An 18,928-nucleotide genomic window follows, 5' to 3' on the forward strand; every position below is an offset into this window, starting at 1 on the left:
TTCATGATATGAAATTGGCATAAATAAATGTACAAATAGACAACAATAAATACGCTACGGTAAAAAGTCACCGTATTTACTGGACTATACTTACCACTCCAATCTTGAAGAGTCTGCATCATGGAGTGATGTACGTACTACGACTACTATGCCCTGGTTTCAACAACATGTTTCACGATCGCCGGACCGATGCGAACGGCGAATTACACAACGCAACTATTCGCCGGATCACACTGTACATTTTCTGGTGCACATACATGTAGTATTTTTATTACTTAAGTTGTATGTAGTGTACAACGTACTGTATATATTTGACACTGAAATCAAGCAAAGATACTTTTTGCGTCACACACATGGTGCCGATCGCCGGACTGGTACAGCCTTTGGAGCAGTACCGCCGGATAATGTTGGAAGCTGGATAATTGCGCGCTGGATAATGGAAGATCGACCGTATGTTGAACTTCTTTCGCACCGTACGTAGCCAACAGTACTAATCGGAGTGAGTGCAGAGTACTCACCAGAGGCGGCGATGGAGATTGCATTTTGAGACCTGGTGTGGGGGTGAAGGTGAGGATTTGAGGAGGTACTCGGGACAAAAATTCAGGATCTGTCTGCCTTTTCATCCGAGGGTGGACGAAATTCCTGGGTCCTCTTAGGACGTCTGTGCAAAAGAAGAGCTTCATAGCTCATCGGATTCCTCCAGTATAAATAAATATTCTGATTTAGATTCTTCTTGGCTCTTCCCTCGGGCTCCCTCCTTCTAGGGCCCGTTGCAGGGGCTCCTCTCTGGGAACTTTCCTGGCGTTGTTTCTGCGCCGCTGTCAGGAGTCTTTTCCGGAGCGCCCTTCTCCGAAAAACGATTGCAGGGATATCTGGACGGCCGTTGCCGCCTCCTTCTTCTTCTGCTGGTACAGCTCCTTGTAGCAGCGAACGAGACTTTCAAAGCCCCACTTAAGTGCGCAGCTTCGCTCCATGTTGGGGTCATCCTCCGTCAGGATGTCCATTCCCGCCTCGAAAAGGCCGAACGCCTCCGAAAGCCTTTTTGCCGTCAGCTGCTTAGGGGGCGGCGTTGCAGCATGGAGGCTTTCATCTTCTTCCTCCTCAGCTCGTCGTCGTCGTCGTTTCAACTGAAGCAGGTCTTCGCGAGACGGTTCCTCGCCGTGCCACTCGAGCAACTCCCGAACGTCGCCCTCGTCGACTCCGTCAAAACCGGCTCGCCTGGCTAGCCCGACGATTTCCCGTCGAATTTCTGGCGCCGTCTTCGCAAAACCCATCGACCCGTCGACACACTCGGGCCAGATCTGCCTCCACGCGCCGTTCAGGTGCGCCGGCGTCACCTCGCGCCACGCCGCCCCGACGTTATCGACGGCCTTCCTGATGTCGTAGCCGCGCCAGAACTCCCCGACCGTTGGCTTCCCTACACCGTCCGTCTCAGCGGCCAGCTGGCCCACGAGCCGACGCAAGTAGTACGCCTTAAACGTGGCGGTCACGACCCGGCCCACGGGCAGCAGGGTCGACGTCGCGTTCGGCGGCAGGAAGACAACCCGCACGTTTTCGGCCAGGTCGTCCAGGTTTGCGGGATGCTCGGGCGCAGTGTCCAAGACAAGCAGCGCTTTGTGCTCCAGCTTGTTTCTGGCACAGTGATCCCTCACGAAAGAGCAAAAGCACGATGTGAACCAATCCTGGAACACGGCCGTCGTCACCCGGGCCTCTTTATTTGCCCGCCAAATGACGGGGAGGTTGTTCTTGCAGTAGCCGGCCAGGGCCCTCGGATGCTCCGAATGGTACACCAGCAGGGGCTTGAGCTTCACGTCCCCCGAAGCGTTGCCGCCGAGCAGGAGGGTCAGCCGGTCTTTAGCGGCTTCGAAGCCCGCGGCCGCCTTTTCCCCTTCGGGGATGCGCGCGTGGGAAGGCATTCGCTTCCAATGCAAGTCGGTCTTGTCAACGTTGAAAATCTGCTGGGGAGAGTAGCCACCTTCTTCTACGATGAATTTAAACTGTTCCAGGTATCGCTTTGCCGCCCCCAAGTCAACAACAGCGGCCTCACTGGTCATTTTGAGGTTATGCAGGTTGCAACGACGCTTAAACCGATCGAACCAACCACGGCTCGCGGAAAAGTTTGGCATTGTTGAAATCTCACCGTGCTCCTTCTTTAAGTCCCGAAATAGTGACTTGGCCTTCTCCTGTATCATCATCAAACTCATGGGCACGTTCCTCTGTCCTTGATCCTCGATCCAAACGCTTAACAACCTCTCCATGTTATCCTTCACCTTGTCCCTACCCCTGATTATCCTGGCAGCGTTTAACGTGGTCACGCTTCGAGCGTACTCCCTTATCTTATGAGCGTTGGCACGGATTGTCCTCACGCTCGTGGGTGGCAGGCCAAGATCAGAGCTGATGTCCACGGCACGTTCTCCCGCATCAAACCGATTCAGCACGTCCAATTTAACCTCGAAACTGATGGTGTTCCTCGGTTTCTTCGACGACGAGGCAGCAATGTCACTTGCCGGTCGTTTACCACTCCTTTTCGCGTGGTTCTGCGAAAAAATGTGGCAGATGAAAACTCACAATTAATGCGCGCAAGACCAGAGTATCACAGAATGGCAATGTTGTACAGTGTGCAATGTGGCAATGTCGCGGAGTGTACAAAATGGCGATGATGTACAGTGTGCAGTATGGCGATATTGTACAGTGTGCGGTATAGTGATGTACAGTGTATCTATGTATGGCAATTTTATAGTGTTCTGTGTGGCGGTGTTGCAGCGTGCCGATGTTCCACAGTGCACAGTATGGCAACGTTGTTCGGTCCACAATATGGCGCTGTTGCACAATGCGGCGGTGTTGTACAGTGTGGCCATGTTGTGCCGTGTATAGTGTGGCGATGTTGTAAACACCGCTTGGGGGGGGGGGGAGGCGTCTGGGCGTAGCGCATCTTTCTATTCTTCAAAACGTCGTGGTGAATCAACGCTTTTTTTATCCAATTCAGTCAGTGGCATTACAGTGAAACGACGTAAAACGGGAGCGACATAGGCAGAGGACTCACCATACAAGGGGAGCTTTTATGCGAGGAGGCTGGGCAGCTTCTCTGTAACTCTCCAGCAGCGGCACCAACTATTAACAAGACCAAGCAGAGCGGGACTCAGCGGGTGAGAGGGAACTTCCATGCACTTTTAAAACATCTAGATTGAAAAATCATTTCTTTAGAACTGCTTTTTGTGCGGTCAGCTTATTGTCCTTCCACCCGCACCTCCGATTCGCATGGTTGGCTACGTACGGTGCAAAAGAAGTTCCACAAACATGCAGGAGACTCCGCATGTGGTTTATCCGATTTGCGGATTAACCGCGCATCTGAAATTTTGACATGAATTAATAACTCATGGAGTTTCCCTTGAGCCAAAATTAATTATCTAAAAACAGTTACACATTGTTATTCGTCTGCTGGGCGGGAGCAGGAAAGAGTTACCACTGAGCACACGCATCGATTGTTTGTATTCGTTCTAAATCGAAAGAATAAACAATCAAAATCGTCAGTTGTGCTTCATTTTCAGCGATTTATCCAATCATTTATTTTGTGAGTTTTAATTTATAAAACTGTGCGACAGCAGAAAAACTTAAATATAACTTATACCTATATGAGTGGTTTTGGAAAGAGATCCGTGGAAAATGGTTAAATTTTTGGATTATCCGCAATTTTGAATTGTTCGCGGCCGTTCTCCCCGTCATTAGCGCGGATAACCGAGAGTCTACGGTACGTATCATACTTGAGAAGCCCAATGTTATCCTTGGACCCATGGCCTTGTGTGAAAAACAGTAGCGGCTGGTGACTTCTAAGTCGAAGGAGGCACAAGTACAAACCCTCGCCAAAACGATACGGGTAACGATAGCAAAAGCACGGCAGCGCGATACAGAACTGAGAGAAAATGGTAGGGGATGCACAACTATTTCCGGATATGGAACATTATTCAGTTTCCAACACACGGAAAATTCGGGTGACGGATATTTAGTGGAAACATAACCCTTCCGTAACCCGGGCACTGCCTGTATTGTGCTCCTGGCAGTTGTAATTATGTTGAAGTGTAGGGTAACCTGTACACGTGCCCACCCTCCCCTCAAGCAGTTCATTTGGAAGGTCATCAAGTCTCAAGTTCCGGATCGTTCTTTGTAGCTTCTTAGCAAATGGCCCACGAGCCAGCCAGGCAGCCACTCACACAGGGGGGTTAGCTTTTTCCTGACATTAGTTAAGGCTTCGTAGCTGTCTGGGCTGATTAGTTAAATCTGTTACTATGGGAGGGGTAGCGAGTCAGAGATTGGATCACAACTCTTTTCATTTAAGGATGGTAACGGGGTGTGAGTTACTTTCGCTGGTTATTTGAGCGTGAACAATAGGGCATTCTAGCTGTGCCCATTGTGTCTGACATGATGTGGGATCACACGGACTTGGATGACTTCTATGAAGTAATTTTTCACCTTCCCGTTAATGGAGTAAGCAGCATTGGTGATTTAACAAGATACAAATTTTGTCCCAATGCTGTAATAATGCAGACTTCTCTGGTATGGTCGTGTCATAAGATTGGAACCAAACAGGAATCTTATCTTAACGGAATGTATATAGTGCCTTAAATAGATGAGCGGAAGCGATGGGGGGGGGGGGGGGGCGAATATGTGATGCGTGAATTTGGTGAAAGCTAAATTGATGACAATAAATGATGAGTGGATTGAATGAAAGGGGGTTAATGAGTGATAGCCGTATAATGAGAATAATTATTATTCTGACAGTAAATTACGATGAATGGATTAAATGAATGGGGTTAATGATTGATAGATGTATAATGAGAAAATGAAGAGGGAACAATAACGGTGGCGGTGGTTATGGAGAGGGAGATTAAGGGACCAATGGCAATTATGGTGGACGGCAAAAGAGGCAAAGGATGGCCGAGAAAAATTATGGACCGTGAAGAGCGCAGGAGCAAGGACTCGAATGTACGACTGCCAACAATGGAGGAGGACACGATGGAAGATGGTGGACCCGTCAGGACCTTTGTAAGGAAGCTGGACTTGAAGAGAGGTGTGGTGAACTGGGACTCACCTCCACCAAAGTCCTCTTCCGACAACTCCACCTCAATGAAGTTCTGGTCTGCAGTGACCAAACATTCGAGGGAATTCCCGGTCTCCTCTGGCCACCCACTGCATTCTTCCACTTTTAAACGGTTCAGATCTGGAGCTGCGATTCAAACAATGCATCACAGTCTTTAATGGCAAGTCAATTGTATGCATGTTCAGCTTATTTCACACCATACGTAGCCAGCCGTGCTAATAGGACGTGCGGGGGAAGGACAACAAACTGAACACAAAAATCAGTAGACAATAATCAGACTGCCAAGCTGGCCTGCTAAGGACGTGCTTGTCCTCATGCTCTTAGAATTCTTGATCTCTTGCGCGAGTTTGACGCGGGGTAACTTCATGCATAGGCAGGCCTCTTACCGTCTTGCTCCACTTCAGTTTTCACCACAATCCTCAGTCTCTCGGTGCCCAGACTCCCTTCGTCTTCTTGCTTCGTGACTGCTCCTACACACATCCATTAATAAATAAAATGACAGATGATCTTCGAAGAAAGTGACATGAGCTAGAGGTGTCTGACCAGCTCGAGATATAGAATTCTGTGAAAAAACACCAAGTTTAGATTATGAATCTGGGTTTCAACCTACACGCGATTTAATCTGAGCTCAAATATTGATTGGCCGAGCCACCAATTAATGCAAAATAAAACATCCTATTACATGTTTTTGTACTGAGTGTATTTAGCTTCATTCAGCATTGCAAATTAAAATGTTTTATTTTATTGACACATTGAAAACGAACGTGTTAGGGCACGTAAAATGGTTGCTCCAAAATAGTGAAAAAAGCCTTTTGAAACTACTTTAAAAATCGTGTTGCAAAATCATATTCTGTGGCAATTCCCCCAACATGTCTCAATTTCCCAGAGCAATGATGTGAACTGCAAATATCTTTGGGACACCAATAAAACAATGGAATGACTAGGCAAAAAATGTTACGGTAGAGTTTTGTTGGTCGCGTCATGAAGAATCGTCCCTCTGTGGAACTCCTACAGTCACCATAGAGCCTCACATAATTTGTCTCAGGGATTGACCCCAGAAGATAACTCCACGATGTTACAATAAATGGTTGTTAGGGTTATTTTCATCTATTTTCTTGGTCAATTTTGTTATTTTTACGTTGCATAACGGGTTTCCAGGAACGGAGCCCCAATGTATTACATTGTGCCTAGGGGAAATAAGGGGTTCGATTTACAACGGCTCACGGCCGTCGTCCAGGAACCAAGTAGGTCGTAAGTACAGGGGTTGCCTGTACGTCGGGGTTAGGGACCGGAAAGCTGAGACTTATAACGAAACGATTTATAATGGGGACATTCCCCTCCATAGGAATACATGAAAATGGGGGGGATACGGACCGTAAGAGCTTAAACATTGCATCTGTGACGCAAAGCAGGGCAATTCCTCCCATAAGAAACAATGGAGCAAGGTAGAGATAAGGACCGTAACTTAGGGGAATGTTGTTTCATACCTAGCAACCAAAATATGTATTGTACATATACAAAAAACCAGGTACTGTACATGTATAGTACTATACTGTACGCATAATGTACACATCTATCACCGATTTTGAGTTCAAGAACCTTTAGACAGCATTTAAACGTCTCAAACACTTCACTGAAAACCATTTCATGAGCGTTTAGAAGCATCCCCCTACACTTTAAAACCTTTTCCTTTTGTTTTAAAACGTGTTCGTGACTTTTTTAAGCAAAGACTCAACCGGAAAACCATTTTCGAATCTTCAAAAAACATATTTTACCTTAACCAATCATTGTCACGATCTTACCTCGAGGGGTGGATGAGTTGTGCTTGATTGGAGAAGGCGTTGGGAGAGGATTAAGCACCTGTGTAGGATCATACCCACCTCCTTCAACGATTTTAAGTCTTTCTGGAAACATCTCAGCAGCATCTGCGTCGGCGTTGGCCGACTCTCCCTGTATATTAACGTCCTTGAAACTATATCGTGCCTGAAATCTGTAAAACCATCCACGGGCGGCCTTGAATGGCTTCTCTTTCGCCGCTTCCGCCTCTCCCAACTCCCTTTTCAAGTCCTCGTACAGGCTCAGGGCCTTCTCCTGAACGAGGGCCAAGCTGATCGGCGCGTTCTTGCTGTGCAGATCCTCGATCCACAACGCCAGCAACTGCTCCATTTGCTCCATGACGACGCTCCTCTGCCGTGTAATTTTCACCTCCGAATGCTTGAGCACGTGCTTGGCTTTGCTCTCGATTTCGTCGGCATTCTTCACTATCGTGCGCACGCTCGTCGGGGGAAGATTCAAACGGCGCCCGATGTCGACCGCGCGTTCGCCCTCCCTGCTCCGCTTTATCACCTCCATTTTAACGTCGAGCGCGATGCTACTGCGCTTTTTTCGACGCTCGCCACCCGCGCCGTCGACGGCGTCACGCTTGCCACTCATCGTCGGCGTTTTTCAATAAAAATCCGCGTGCCGATCTACAAGAAGCGCTCGTAGCTCACGTGCAACGCGAGGGAGACCACGATGGGGCCAAGATGGCGACTCACGAGCGAAATACGAGTTGTCTTACAGTACGCTTTCACGCGTCGCTAGTGCGTTTTTACGACTTGTTCGAGTACGTGTTGTCGACTCGGCTAAACCGAGCGGGGAAATGGCGTAAGCGACGCGCGTGCGGTGGAAATTTCACGTTGGGTTCCTCAAAAGGCTCACGGCGATGTGAGTGCGAAACGATGCATATCGAGACGACGCATATAGGGGACCGCCCCCCCCCCGCCCCCTGTAAATGTTTGCCGATTAACTCTCCAGATGAAGAATTTCCGCTGTACGGCCGCTTGAAGTGTGATTATCCGAGATTGTTTTTTGTTTAAATGATCCTACCAGCATCTGCATCTTCACGTTTCATCATCATCAAGTCGGACCACAATCCCAAAGCTTGCATTGTCTTAATGTTCTTCTTTGATCGGGGGGAAATCACAGCATGAAGCCATCTGAGGAAGACGCAAAACAAAAAGACGTTCAGACATAAAACTAATTTCGTTAACACTTATTGTCCTTGTTGTGTTTAGTTTGATGTCCTCACATCCAATTAGCACGGTTAGATACGTATGCTGCGAAAGACGTTAAAGATTATCCGCCTTAATGATGGGGAGGACGGTCGCGGATTTAATCAAAATAATCGATTTTGGGTGAGTGTCTGATTAATGAGTGGATGGATGAGTGGTGGATGGATCAGTGTATGGATGAGTGAGTGGCGGATAAGTGAACTAATGGTGAGTGAGTGGTGGATGGATGAGTGAGTGGTGGGTGGATGAGTGGTGGGTGGATGAGTGGATGAGTGAGTGGTGGGTGGATGAGTGAATGGTGGGTGGGTGAGTGAGTGGTGGGTGAGTGGTGGATGGGTGAGTGGCTGGATGAGTGGTGGGTGGGTGGATGAATGAGTGGTGGGTGGATGAGTGAGTGGTGGGTGGGTGAGTGGTGGGTGAGTGGTGGGTGGGTGAGTGGTGGGTGGGTGAGTGGTGGCTGGGTGAGTGGTGGCTGGATGAGTGGTGGGTGGATGAGTGAGTGGTGGGTGGATGAGTGAGTGGTGGGTGGCTGGGTGAGTGGTGGGTGGCTGGGTGAGTGGTGGGTGGCTGGGTGAGTGGTGGGTGGGTGAGTGAGTGGTGGATGAGTGGTGGGTGGATGAGTGAGTGGTGGGTGGGTGGATGAGTGGTGGCTGGGTGAGTGAGTGGTAGATGGGTGGGTGAGTGGTAGATGGGTGAGTGAGTGGTGAATGGGTGAGTGGTGGGTGGGTGAGTGAGTGGTGGATGAGTGAGTGGTGGGTGTGTGAGTGGTGGGTGGCTGGGTGGTGGTGAGTGGGTGAGTGAGCGTCAGGAGATCCCCAACGTCAAGGCGACGTTCGCGACGTTGTTTAAATGGCGGGCCCCGGAGCGGAAGGTTACAGAGTCGCTGTGCGTCGCCCCGGACCCTGCCCCCGATGCGGAGGGGAGCCTCAACAAAAAAAGTAGTCCCGAGCCAGCCGCCTCACTCACTCCGCGGGTCCTGGGGGCAGCCGTCGCGTGAAGTTTCGTAGCTTGTCGGATTTCTCAAGCGCGGACGCGATAAGCGAAAATAAAATAAATATCTGGTGCCAGGGAGGGGAGGTATTATTGGGGCGACTTTGTAGCGAGAACGACGTTAAAACGACGTTAAAAACGACGTTAAAACGACGTTAAAAACGACGTAAAACGACGTTGATATGACGTTCTAAACGTCAAATGCATCGGTTACCAATCACGACGACTTAAAGACAAAGGTCCCCCGTGTAGCCTGCGACAGACTGCAGGGGCAAGTGCTGTTAGCGAGTAGCAGCAGCGCCTATGAACACACAAAGACAAAGGTCCCCCGTGTAGCCTGTAGCAGACTGTTGGGGCAAGTGCTCTGAGCCCATCACTCGCGGCTGCAGCTCCTCACGGAGGGGATGGAGAGAACGGGAAGCGGCAAGATGCAGGCTAAGACGACTAAGACAAAGCGACAAGATGCGGAGTAAGACGACGAAGAAGACGAAGCAGACGAAGCGCAAAGATGCGGGGTAAGACGACGAAGAAGACAAAGCGGCAAGATGCAGCACAGAGCGTTAACAACGATCATTGTATTTGTTACCAGGCGTGTAGATCTCACCATTGTGCTGCAAAAGAAGTTCAACATACATAGACTAAATTTTGATTTAAAGCTTTCGTGACTGCAGGGATTCATCTTCTTGGTTCTTTGTGTAAAGTCAGGTAGAAGGGAAATAATAAAATAATAAAATTTAAACATCATAAAATAATTCTCACGACGTTTCGGCCACAACGCAAGCAGCCGTCCTCAGGTGAAGAACAGGTCTGTTGGGAAGACAGCGTCAGACGTCGTGAGAATTATTTTATTATGTTTTATTTTTATTATTTTATTATTTCCCTTCTTCGTGACTTTACCGAAAGAACCAAGAAGAAGAAGGGAGATTGAGTTCCCAGGTCCACACGGCGTACGGCCGTTTCAATACGGGGCAAAAATAGTACTAATGTTCACGACGTTTCGGGCGCAACACAAGCGTCCGTCACCTCGTGATTTATTTTATTTTTCTACCCACGTGACTTTACCGAAAGAACCAAAGAGTATGGATTCCTGCAGTCAAATCGAGACTAATAATGTTGTCTGTTTGTGTTTCTCTCCTTGTGATGGAACGTTGTAGGATGAACGTTGAGATGTCGAAGGGGCACGGGGTGACCGATAAGGTCTGAATTGGTCAGTGATAAGGTAGGTCACTAATACGGGGTTGACAGGTATACGTCGCTGCTCCCCCCTCGCAACCCCTCACACGAACAAAGACAAAGACCCCCATATAGCCTTAACAGACTGTTGGGGCAAGTGCTGTTAGCGAGCACCTATGAAGGCCAGAACGGTACACGAGGGGGTGGGTGGCCAGCACCACGTCCGACCGCCTTTGTCTCCCTAGTGGCGATGTTTACACACCGCAACAGGTACTCATTTGAGGCTGAGTCGACCTCACACGAACACACACACATGTACCCCCAAGTAGGACCTCGTGGGGGCATCACCTGGCCTCTGGGTTTTCACCCGAGTGCCCCCTTGTGGGAGTGCTCCACGGTTTCCCGGGGCCAGGGAATTGGCAGATTTCCCCCCAGGTTAAATTTGACTGCGGCGCCGTGAACTGACCTAACATCGCATGGCCACGGCTAAGCCCATCGAGCGACGACAGTAAGAATACAGCCCGCACAAGGGAACGGAGCCGAACTTCCAGTGAGGAGCGGGGTTTGAACCCGGTTGTGGGGACGTGCGGACAATGGACTAGGACACCGTGGGGGGGGCGAAACGGAGCTCCAATAGTTGGAGCATGGCGACAGGGGGGGGCGGAGGGAGCACATGAGGCAGAAACAGAGCCCCCCGAGCTTGGCCGAGGATCTCTTTGATGTAGAACGGCAGAAAAGCCGGGCAGAGGAGCACCGTAGAGAGGTACTCTTCAAGTCAGCGATCGGGGCAGTCAACCTTCCGGCCACTCCGAGTGACACGTCGGAGTGCAGCCAGGACACGTCCCCGGCAGAAACTTCATGCAGCCTCGTTTCTTTCCGACTCCCCGCAGAACCATGAGTACGTGAGAGAGGTGGGAATTAGCGTGGGGCGCTACCTAGGGATTTAACAGAAGTAGGTGAGATGCTGCTCGCTGGATGATTCTGGCTCCCGGACAGGTAGTGTTTAAATTTCGATTTAAAGCTTTCGTGACTGCAGGGATTCATCTTCTTGGTTCTTTCGGTAAAGTCACGTAGAAGGGAAGTCATAAAATAATAAAAAAATAAAACATAATAAAATAATTATGTTTTATTTGTATTATTTTATTACTTCCCTTCTACGTGACTTTACCGAAAGAACCAAGAAGAGGTAGTGTTTACTTACAGTCGCGTCGGGAATAAACCTCTAGCATAAAATACCGACGTTGCGTGGTTTCTGTGGGTGTGGAGAGAGCGTGGGGTGGTGTGAGTACGCCATAAGTGTGATGATCGGCGCGCATTCAGTGATAAACGATCACCGACGTTCGGGGCAGGTGTGAACGAGTGAAACGCGTGCCGCAGCCTCGTTCGTTTCGCCATTGTGCCCGGGTTTAACGCGCAAACACCCTCATCAGCGCGACCACCTACACCCACGTGTTTGCGCTCGCCCATGCGCGTTTGTTCGAGGATTAACTAGCGTGTGTTGTCACTAATAGGGTGCCGTTACCCTGGTAATTAACGTGCAAACCCGACCATCATTAATTTGGTGCTGCTGGTAGTGGTGCTGATGGTGCTGCTAGTGCTCTTGCCCAAATTCACATCATCCACGCCGTCACAGCTCACGGTCTCGAACATTTAACGTTGGGTGGGGGAGGGCGCGACCCCCGTTCATCGCACAATTCAGACTCCCATGGCGGTCACCTCCTTTCGCTCAAGCTCAGCGGTCATTCAAAGCACATTGCTCTTTCATTACGTTTACATTTTTTGTTTTATTGCGTTCCTTGACGGTTAAAATAACAAAAAACACCAAAAAAACTGCATCACTTCCAATATCCGAATGGCTACGTACAAGTTACGCGAGCGTGCACCGGGACAAATTCGTGTCTGGCGATAATCGTTTTTAGCCTTTTAAATAAGTTGTTTGTTGTTGTTTTTGCACTGATGTTGTTGATAACAAATCTCACGGTGGTGGTGATCAATTGAGACCTTATCGGTCACCCCGTGCCCCTTATAAATCTCAACGTTCGTCCGACAAAGTCCCATAATCACAAGGAGAGAAATACAAACAGATAGACACAAACTATTTTTTGTTGTTGCCCGCATTGAAACGGCTGTACGTGGTATAGACCTGAAAACTCAATTTCTCTGTACAAGAATACGGGGTAAATCGTATGGGTTGATAGCTATGTTAGTATATAGTGTTAGTGTAGTGTATAATGTGTAGTAGTAGTGTATTGTGTATAGTAGTGTATAGTGTTTAGTAGTAGTGTATAATGTATAGTAGTAGTGTATTGTGTATGGTAGTGTATAATTTATAGTAGTAGTGTATAGTAGTAGTGTAGTATATAGTGTGTAGTAGTAGTGTATAATAGTAGTGTAGTGTATAATGTATAATAGTAGTGTATTGTGTATAGTAGTGTACAGTGTTTAGTAGTGGTGTATAATGTATAGTAGTGTAGCATTTATTTGCGTATGTATTTGTGTTGCGCCCGAAACGTGATTTATTTTATTTTATACCTACGTGACTTTACCGAAAGCACCAAAGAGTATATCATATATAGTAGTGTATAGCAGTAATGTAGTGAATAACGTATAGTAGTAGTGCAATACAGGCGTTTTTCCAGGTTAAGTCGCATAAATATATAAATGTTGTGTCGTTAAACCCACCACCACCACCCGACACAGCCAATTAGTAAGGGGTTTGTTACGTAACCAGAACGTGCCAATTCGTTACAGCACTAACCGGTTGTGTGTTGGAGAGCCAAGCCACAACATTTACAATCTGAGTACGACGTTTCGCCAGTAATTACAACCAGCTCCATCAGGCGACAGCCAGATTTGTGGAGAAATCCTCCAGTTTCTTTACTTAAATAGAGGGGTAGATGTGATGTCATCACTTGTGAGCCCTTATTGGATGGGTGTACATTATATGCGTGGGGATCTTTGTGTCTGTATTTGTGTGTGTGTGTGCGTTATTGTGTGGTGACGTCACCGCCACTTAGTGGTGAATGGCAGTTGTTGTTGTTGATTGTGTGTGTGAGCGTGTTTGTATGTATGCATGTAGAATGTGTGTGTGTAGGTGTGCGTGATTGTGTGTGTGAGCGTGTTTATATGTATGCATGTAGAGTGTGTGTGTGAATGGGTTAAATCGGTGTCATCACCACTTTTAGGCAAATACCAGTTGCTGTTGTTTCTGTGTATATATTTGTGTATTTGTGTGTATGTGTGTATTTGTGTGTATGTGTATGCATGTGTTTGCGTGTGTATTTGTGTGTGTGCGGGTGTCTTTGTGTATCAGCAGAGGCGTCGTTTCTTCTCCCATCTTCTGTACACGTTGCTGGGCTTGGCTCTCTGAGTCTTCAGACGCAGTATTTCCAAAAGCAGGCTGCAAGGATTAAAGTCACACGTGCCTGCTGGTCAGTGGGCTGGCCAGTCTATAACAATGTGACTATTGCTGCTGCTGATGATGATTACTGCTGGTGATGATGATGATGATTACCATGAGAATGAAACAGTTGTGTTAATCTTGATTTGAAGCTTTCGTGACTGCAGGAATCCATACTGCCGTGTGCTTTATTTGTTATTTATCTGACCAATGAAGGCATACAACCAACCTCAACCCCTTGCTGGAGCTGCTGAGCCCAGAGAGTTAACAGCAGTCAGCAGCCAATCGAGGCAGTCATCTCAACGGAGATTTGGTCTAAAAGTTGATTACCATTTTCGATAAGGGTGATATCGGACAGCATGTGCATCTGTTATGTTCACGATGGCGACGATGATGATGAGGATGCCATGTTGTTACCTCCATCACTCTTGCGGGCACGCGACATCATCTTGAGGTACTTGGGAATTCGGAAGGAGAAGGGTTGAGGTTTGTCCTGAGGTTCGGGCTGAAACAATAAACAAAGATAAAGATCACCCCCCGTGTAGCCTTCACAGACTGTTGGGGCAAGTGCTGTTAGCGAGTAGCAGCACCTATGAAGGCCAGAACGGCACACGATGGGGTGGGTGACCAGCACCACGCCCGGCCGCCTTTGTCTCCCCATTGGCGATGCTGTTAACCCACCGCACCAGGTACTACTTTGAGGCTGTAGTCGACCAAGGGGAGGTAGGCCCAGGTAACTGGTCGAAAATATTCGCCGCTGTTGTTCATCGTGAGCGGGAATCGAACTTGGCTCGCCGGGTATTTTTTGCGTGTTGGTTTTGTTTGACTTCATCAGCTCTAAATCGTGGTCTCCCACGGTGGCGGCGGTGGTGGTGGTGTTCTTATCTCATTTATAGAGCGCCTTTATCCAAGTCGCTTTACAAGGGTCACGAATGAGAAGAAACAGCGGCCGTCCGGGAGTACCAAAACATTCTCGTTAACCCGTACCCACCGACACGTCGGCACGTGAACCCGGTGCCGCCCGTTCACCCAAGGTCACGCCACCCCCTTCTGGATCGCAGCCACAAACATACGAATGCAGGCGAGAGGTGGAATCGAGTCTGCGCGCCGACCTTTCACGCCGCCAATGGTCGACCGTCAAACCGAATGAGGACCGGGGGCGCGTGGCCGATGCGGCCGCATGATCACCACGAATGGCTCCGTCAAAGATTCGGCGGCCGCTGATCCCAAAGCGATCGGCCCGCGTCGTAAAGACTCCACTAGCTGTCGTCTTCACTCCTTTGAAGGAGGAAGGGGCGAGATCCACTCTGCGTCTATTTAAGACAATTGAGCGGATAACACCGTCGGGGGCTATCTTCCCGTGGATCGTGATGATGATGATGATATACTACACTATACACTACACAATACACTATATAGTACGAAACACTGCACTATACACTTTTACTTAATGCTATACACTGCACTTTACACTACACTATACACTATGCTGTTTACTATACTATACTATACACTACACGATTATACACGACACTATATACTACTTTACACTACAATACACTAAACTCTACAATACACCGTTATGATGTGGCCACTACTTGAGTCAAATTGGCACTCTAAGGCGGACAGAGAGGAAAGTGGAAACAACAAATGATGAAGTCTAGCAGTGGACAACAACCACTCATACTTCTAGGGGGCTCTCTGCCCCATGGATCGTGACGACGATGATGATGACGACAGTGATGACGATGACGACTCACCACACTTTCCACGGCATTCTCGTCGTAGTCATCTGCAAGGCACACGGACAGAGGGGCGGGCACGGAGCGGTCGTTACGCCAACTCGGGCAGTCATCAACCTCGCTAAGACATCGAACAAAGACGGTCACCGGCATCGCGCACTTTTAGATGTTATATACACTACACTACAATACACTACACTACTATACACTACACTACTATACACTACACTATGCACTACACTACACACTACACTATATACTACACTGCTATACACTACACTACTATACACTATACACTACACTACTATACACTACACTATACACTACACTACTATACACTACACTGCTATACACTACACTATACACTACACTATATACTACACTACACACTACGATACACTACTATACACTACACTATACACTACACTATATACTACACTATACACTACGATACACTACACTACTATACACTACTATACACTATACACTACACTATTATACACTACACTGCTATATACCACACTATACACTACCATACACTACACTATACACTACTATACACGACACTATACACTACTATACACTAAACTATACACTACTATACACGACACTACTATACACTAAACTATACACTACTATACACTACACTACACCACTATACACTACACCACTATACACTACACTACTATACACTACACTACTATACACTACACTACTATACACCACACTACTATACACTACTATACACTACACTTCTATACACTGCACTATACACTACTATACACTACACTCCTATACACTACACCACTATACACTACACTATACACTACTATATACTACACTACTATACACTACACTACTATACACTGCACTATGCACTACTATACACTACACTACTATAGACTACACTATGCACGACTATACACTACACTATGCACTACAATCCACTCCTATACACTACACTATGCACTACTATCCACTCTTCATTCCGATATTAGGAAGCCGCCGAAGCTATGCAACTATCATCTAGAGATTGACAAACTCATTTCTTTACAACTTTGTCTGTGAAGGCTTAACGGGTGGGGGCATTTGTGAATGAGTTGGTGAGTGGGTGAATGAGTGAGTGAATGAGAATGAATGAGAGTGCGTGGTGGCACTGGGGGAGACAAAGGCGGCCAGGCATGGTGGTGCTGCTGGCCACCCACCCCCTTGTGTTGCCACTCATGCCGACCTTCATAAGGCGCTTCTGCTACTGGCTAACCGCACTTGCCCCAACCAGTCTGTTAAGGCTATACGGGAGGGGAGGGATCTTTGTCTTTGTGTGTCACTGAGAGAGCACTCAGAATCGCGATCTTTATCCTTCACCATCCTGGAGGAAATCCGATGAGCTATGAAGCTCTTTTTATTCCCAACAGATGCCCGGCAGTGTCACTCACCTATCGCTCTGTTGAGGTTCAGGAACTCTGGCACTGTGAGCGCTTCCTTTCCAGCCAATTGCGAATCTGGGGGGGGGGTCAACACAAGGTAATTCAAGCAGTGAAGCTATTGCAACTACAAACTATTGTTTGTATTTCATTTCGCCAGGTGAAAGGCCCACAACTGAGCTGCTGTGTCGTCGCTCTTATTTCAGAAGCGTCACTGGGCTATCACAAATGTTCAAGTTCATGTATTAGGTGTAGCCCTGTGAGCCATTCGGCTCTTGAATCGGGTGCAACCACAACAAACAAAAAACAAAAACATGAACAAGAAAACATCTTAAAGTGAATATGTGACTAAGTGCAAACAGAAAATCCAAGAAAAGACAGCAACATATTGCAGAAAAAACACCGTACACCAACGCTGTGTGCAAACATCCCAGTGGGATGCAAGTCAAACAACAACAACAACCACAAGACAACTTAGATTAAGGCTATCAGTCTTACTCCGTACTACAACAAACAAAGATGGCCAAACCAATAAACTTTTCGAAATGTGAGCAGCGCAACAAATGTGAGCAGCGCAATAAAAGTGGCGGCTAAACATCATCATCATCGCGTGGAAATGTATAGCAGCGGACAACTAAACTCTAAACGCATCGAGACGTTGATTGTAAATGTGGAAGGAAAAAACCGGGGGACCCGGAGGAAAAATCCACGCCACCAAACTCCAAATACACAGCAGCAGGCATCGTCAGGGTCTAGACCAGGGGTGGGGAACGTCCGGCCCGCGGGCCGTATGAGACCCGCGAAATCATTTGGTGTGGCCCTGCCAAAGCAACCGCAGGCGGGACTCGAAATTCAATAAATCTAGGAGCAAACCTGGAAAAGCAGTTGCGAGTAGCAACATCATCAATACCAGCTAACAACATCACACGCCTCACCAAAGAGAAGCAGTTACAGCCATCACAATAGGCGTGGGTTAATTAAATGTTTGACCAAATATAACGGGCTAATTTTTAAGTTGGTAATTTTGTATGGCCCGCGAATGATGTTATAAATATCCAAAATGGCTCTTGGCAGAAAAAATGTTCCTCATCCCTGGTCTAGATAAAATCCACAACCTCCTGTATACCAGGCAAGATAATTAATATCTCCTAGCCACCGTGATGATGATGAGAGAGATGCAAACGCCAACTAAACACAATGACAACAAGCAGCAGTTCTAAAGACATTAGTTTTCAATTCAGTATTGTGGTGTAGTGCATACTAGTGTAGTGTATAGTTGTGTGTAGCGTAGTGTGTAGCATAGTGTAGTGTATAGTTGTGTGTAGTGTAGTGTGTAGCATAGTGTAGTATGTAGTGTATAATGTAGTCTATGTATATTATTGGTTCTTTCGGTAAAGTCACGTAGAAGGAAAATAATACAAATAATACAAATAAAACAATAAAAATTCTCACGACGTTTCGACTGCAACACAAGCAACGATCATCAGGTTTGAAATCCACAGAAAGAAATTTTTAAAAAATTTGATGATGATTGCTTGTGTTGCAGTCGAAACGTCGTGAGAATTTTTATTGTTTGATATTTCTATTATTTTATTATTTCCCTTCTACGTGATGACTTTACCGAAAGAACCAAGAATATGAATCCCTGCAGTCACGAAAGCTTTAAATCAAAATTTAGTCAATATATGTTGAACTTCTTTTGTAACATACGTAGGCAACCGCGCTAATCGGAGATGCGGGGGGAAGGACAACAAACTAAACACAACAACAGGCAGTTCTAAATAAATTAGTTTGTCAATGTAGATGATGATTTAAAAGTGGCGTAGCTCCCAGTGGCTTCAGAATATATGAAGTCGTTGACTATCGCGCTGAGACCATCACACTTGGGAAACCCAGATCAAAATCCAGAATCTCTGTGGCACCACCTCTGCAAGTAATTGGTCTTATTATCATGAGGTTAGCCGGTTAACTCTGCCTTATTATCATCACGTTAGCCAGATAACTGCTCGTATTATCATGAGGTTAGCTGGGTAACTCTGCCTCATTATCAT

General features: G+C 47.2%; 1 long non-coding RNA gene across 1 annotated transcript; it reads right to left on the reverse strand.

Moving 5' to 3' along the window:
• Positions 1 to 12,075: 12,075 nt before the first annotated feature.
• Positions 12,076 to 16,959, reverse strand: LOC144735571 (uncharacterized). The gene is made up of 4 exons (XR_013588654.1): positions 16,890 to 16,959; positions 15,472 to 15,503; positions 14,129 to 14,216; positions 12,076 to 13,711 (listed from the first exon to the last, which is right to left on the reverse strand). It is a non-coding gene; the product is annotated as an uncharacterized LOC144735571 (long non-coding RNA).
• Positions 16,960 to 18,928: the final 1,969 nt, after the last annotated feature.

Source organism: Lampetra planeri, chromosome 55 (genome assembly GCF_965212315.1).
Source record: "Lampetra planeri chromosome 55, kcLamPlan1.2.h2, whole genome shotgun sequence".
NCBI classification, from domain to species: Eukaryota; Metazoa; Chordata; class Hyperoartia; order Petromyzontiformes; family Petromyzontidae; genus Lampetra; species Lampetra planeri.